The following is a 5,079-nucleotide window of genomic DNA, read 5'->3' on the forward strand; positions in this document are numbered from 1 at the left end:
GTGGCCTGTATAGTCCTTTAGACTATATATCATGCACATTTTATTATCTTATGTTTCATTTCACAATGAGTTGTTCTGAGAAGCAGAATACCATGGTTGAAGGAGCTTAGCTAGATTAGATGACTAGAGGAGCCCTGGAGTTCTGATCACAATTTGCTGTCCGACTTTGAGCAAATCACTTAATCCCTCTGTTTGAATGCCCTTATCTACATAAAATAGTAGCATTTACATCACTTTATCTGCTTCATAGAGTAAGAGGGAAAGTCATGTGAGATTATGTGTAAAAACAAGTTCTTTCGAAGAGACAAGTCATTAACCAAAATGTAAAAGACTAATAATGTAGGGTAAATAAATAAAATTTTAAATATCAAACATCACTCCACATAAGTTCTACCCATGAATTCCTTCCAGAACGATATAAAATATCTTCCACGTGGTAGCTTTTCATTTAGTTACTTTTCAAACATTTATTAAGCATTATATTACATTCAAGTTATGTTCCTTTATAAAAAATGGAAACAATGATAGGTACCCTAATTGGAATTTCAGATGTGCTATGTGTAACTTTGAGCAAATTACATAATGTCTCTCACCATCAGTTACCTCTACTGAAAAACGGAAGTGATACTACCCATTTTGCAAGATTGCTGTTACATCTTAAAGGATATGAAATTGTCTAGTAGAGCACAGGTCTATAAAACTGTTCACTAAATGTAGCTCCTATTATTATTATTTCAGGTACATTTTCCCATATTCTCTAACTTGAAAATTCTTAATTTAGATTCCACGAACTCTTTGCAATTCCATGCAAAATTTTCCATACATGTGCAATGTGCATTTCTAAAAACAGTAAAAATAGTTGCTTCAGTGTAACCCTTAAATGTAATATCTAGCACAGAACACAATGTTGCAGAAGTTAATCTACCACTGAGCAAGGTTGAAGCCATTATCTCCCTTAATACTGCTCCCTCCCTCACTCATATAATGTTAATCAATCACTATATTCCTCGAAGCAGTTTCAAAATTCTTCTCAAAAGATAGCTCTAGGAAAATAGCTACCGTTTTACCAAAGAAATTTATAAAGGTGAACAAACTTGACATCTGGATCTGGAATCCTTAAGATTTTTCCCCCCCCTTTCTTTCCTTTAGCTCATTTTGAGCTTATAGTTACCTAAAACCCTCTGTCTTTTTAAAGAATTCTCATGTCATATAGACCCTCTACATTCCTCTCCTCCATCCTATTACTTAAAATTAATTTTTGAACACATTAAAATGTCAAAAGTTGCCTTAAGTTTTTTGAAATCTTGTTAAATGATAATATAGTTATCCATTCGATTAGCCATTCATCCAACACATTTTTTGGGGGAAGGGGATACCTACTGCGTGCCATTACCCCCTATTAGTTAGCTAGCTCTTTCAGTTTGAGTCATACATAAATTTAATTTATATTCCTCTGGGTCATTGTTAAAAATGACATTAAAATAAAAATATTTCTTGTAATCAGTTTGTTGATGTGAAACAAGATATACACAGAGTTTCTAATTTAGGCTACTTCCTTGAAATAGAATTAATAGAAATAAATATGTAATGGTTGATGCGCCAGTTACCAATTTATTGCCTCTCAGTTCCAAACTCACACTTCATGTCTGCTCTGCAACTGTAAATATTTCTCCTTTGCCAACTGGCACAGTGTTCAACTTTGTCGGCAAGAAGCACTAACAGGAGAAAGGAGTTTCTGTATCTAGAACCTGAGTACTCCTCTTGGAAGGCTCCTGCAGTGTGAACAGATACTATAGGACCCAGAGGTCAGTAATGTGTGACACATCTTTGTGAATAGCTTTCCTCAGTGCCCTCTAAGATGACTTTTGCAGTGCTCAACTCCTGAAGGACATGAGGCTCAGCCTGGAACCAACAGCATCTTGCACCACCATGAATGGCTACCCTCAGGCACATCCTTGGATGGCTTTGCAATTATTTCCCTTCAGAAGCCTTCCTGTGGCAGCCTTTGGGGCACTTGAAAGTAGGTTCTGAGGTATATTATGACAATGTGCTACAGGTAAATGGACTGAAGAAACAGAATGAATTAAAAAGTACCCATGCATACACATGGATATTTCATTTATGACAGAGGTGACATTACAAAGAAGTAGGGAAAAAGGATGAACATTGAAAAATAATAAATTTTGTGTGTGAAATTCACCATACAAAAGATAAATTTTGCATCTATAGCCATGCTACCCTGAACAAGCCCAATTCCGTCTGATCTTGGAAGCTAAGCAGGTTCAGACCTGGTTAGTACTTGGATGGGAGACCATCTAGGAAGACCAAGTGCTGTAGGCGTAAAAAATAAAAAATAAGGGATTGTAAACTGACAAGGTCCTTGCAATCTGTGAGATCAACCAAGGTTTGCCTAAAAAATACAAATAAATAAAAAAGGTAAATTTTGGATGAAACTAAATATCTAAATGTAAAAAATTATATAAGATTTTATGACATAAAGACACTGTACTAGTCAGGGTTTCAATCAGAGAACATTACATTAGGAGATACACACTCACACACAAAGATTTGTTATAGGGATTTGACCTTTAGTGACTGTGGAAGCTGGTTAACTAGTTTCTGTAAGCCTGTTGTCTTCTCATGTGATGCTAGAGCTGTAAATCCATGAGGCAGAAAGCAGGAAGGCAACATAGACATGAAATGGGGAACAACAAAAATAATCTGGGATTCATAAGTATGACTAGAACCAATGAGGACAGACTAAAATCTCTGTCAGTTCTTGTTATCTCTGACCTTGATGTTATAGGTGTCCTATAGAAACTGGAGCTCTTTTTCACAAAGCTAAAACACACATATCTGGCTAAAGTTTTAGAAGAGCTAAAGGACAATCCAGGAAAAAAGTAAAGCAGTTACAGTTTGACTGCTGCTTCCCATCAATGAGGTGTTCTATCAGATATATGACAGAAGTGTATGAACTACAAAATGCATGTTGCTTAACTTCAGCCATCCAGATCTCACGCAACAATTTCTCTTTTGGCCTACCTACCTAGAAATATACAGTTTAATTACTTAAAATTAAATCAGCACAGAAACATTTGTTAAGCAGACATGGAGAAAAGTTAAATTTTATTCAAAGACTGGAAAGAATTAGGTAAATAATTTCTACTTAACATGCAATGGACTTTGTGTTAAACTTTTGTATATCTCTTGGAAGTTACACCCAAACCTGGTAACCAGCACCTATTTTGTTAAGAGAAACAGAGGAACCAGTAAGCAGGTATGAGAAACTCAACTTTTTACTCTGTTCCATTTTGTAGTGCATGATTTTTTTTTACCATTTAAACCTTTCTAAAGTACATAATTTAATATGTGCAAAACAAAAAGAGGAATAAATATTTTCCTCCATAGTGTGCTTCTTTTTTTTTTTTTTTTTTCAGTGTAAATACTCTAGGAGGAAAAACACAATGAATCCATAATATATTAGGGTAAACTAGTTTACAGATGACATTCTTCTATAACAGAGTGGCAAACACCTGCCACAGATTCCGCTGTTTACTACTCTATTTCCCCTGACAGGTATTGCTAATCTATGTGCCACCCCTTCCTGTTGAACCGAAAAACTCCTCAACAGAATGCTCTAGGCAACCACTGTCAATTGATCAAAGATGGCACTCCAGGTGATGCTTGCATGCTTCCTTGATACTTATTCCACTCTATATGATGAAAAAAATAACTGTAAAAAATATTAAAGAAAAAACGTAGAAGAAATTTTTATCTTCAATGGAAAACTGTGCATTGTCAAGAAAACTCTATTTCAAGTTATCTGATTTTAGTCTTTTGTTGTCTTTTAGCTATTTTACCACTCTGTAAAATGTAGGTAACTAATAAAGATGCAAATTCTCTCCTGTCAGATAGAGGTTAAATTGACTTTCCTTTCCAACTCTGGAAAAACCAGCTTACTTTCATTTGAATGTTTGTTTTAATATTTCTGATCTATAAATTAGCTGTTTTACAGATTCTTTTCTTACCAGTTATACTATCTCCCTGGTTGCCTCATTGAGGGAGTTAAATAAAATCTTTAACACATTTATCTTTATAGCTGTACAAGAGTCATGATTTTTGTTGTTATTGTTATCTTTTATCATATTGTAGGGTAATAGAATGAAAAGGGACATGTCAAAAGAGCAGGAAAGACTCCCCTTTAGGACAAACTACACTCACTGTAATATTTTTCTTTACAAAAAGATTCCTGCCCTGCTATTCAAAAGAATGTTCCCACAGTGTAGAAAGCTCGGTTGTCTAGATTCAAGGGAATTTTTTTATATATAAAATATATCAACATGGATGAAAAGATATTTGAGAATCAATCTGGAGAATAAGCAAAATTAAAATCCAAAATCGTTTCTCTTGTCCACAAGGACATTGCCCAGTTTATCCAAATACTAGTTATATAATATTCACAGGCACAACCTAAAGGTATGTTTTCTTTTAGGATTTCTGAAATCTTAAAAGCATTTGTTTTCTTTTAAGATTTTTGAAACGTTATCTTATTTCTAACAGGTTCTCTCCAGATCAGCTTTGGCCAGACAGCTTTAAGTCCATTCATGGGATTCTGGGGGCAGGCTGAAAATACCAGATTTTCCAACTTGGAAAATGTATGTATGCCGTCAAATTTCTTCCTCCCTACAATCCCTATTCTAGTCACCTCACCTCCCCCACCCTCCCCCTCACCCTGCAACTCAAGAGCCTTGTTTCTACACCAAGGCAATAACAAAGGCATGTGATATTTCTTTGGTTTTATACCAGTATGGCAGTATGACAAAGAACCCCTGTTTCTATAAACAACGTTAACTAAGCCACAATTTTACTTAACACTGATTTGGCTACTTAAGAAAGCTAAAGATATCTCAAATAATTTTTTTTAAAGAAGTACATATACAATGCTAGTCCTTAGTTTTCATAAAGTAGGTCTTTAATTAAAGCTTTTTGAGACTGTCATACACCTCCACCCTAAGCCTGCTTTCTAAAATTACTTTAACTGTAGAGTTTTCACAGCAAATAGAAAAAAAAAGAAAGAAA

The 5,079-nt window shown here is 34.8% G+C and overlaps 1 pseudogene; it reads left to right on the forward strand.

The window, feature by feature from the left end:
• Positions 1 to 2,221: 2,221 nt before the first annotated feature.
• LOC118604047 lies at positions 2,222 to 2,340 on the forward strand (annotated as a pseudogene).
• Positions 2,341 to 5,079: the final 2,739 nt, after the last annotated feature.

This window comes from Rousettus aegyptiacus, unplaced genomic scaffold (assembly GCF_014176215.1).
Source record: "Rousettus aegyptiacus isolate mRouAeg1 unplaced genomic scaffold, mRouAeg1.p scaffold_m13_p_1, whole genome shotgun sequence".
Classification (NCBI taxonomy): Eukaryota; Metazoa; Chordata; class Mammalia; order Chiroptera; family Pteropodidae; genus Rousettus; species Rousettus aegyptiacus.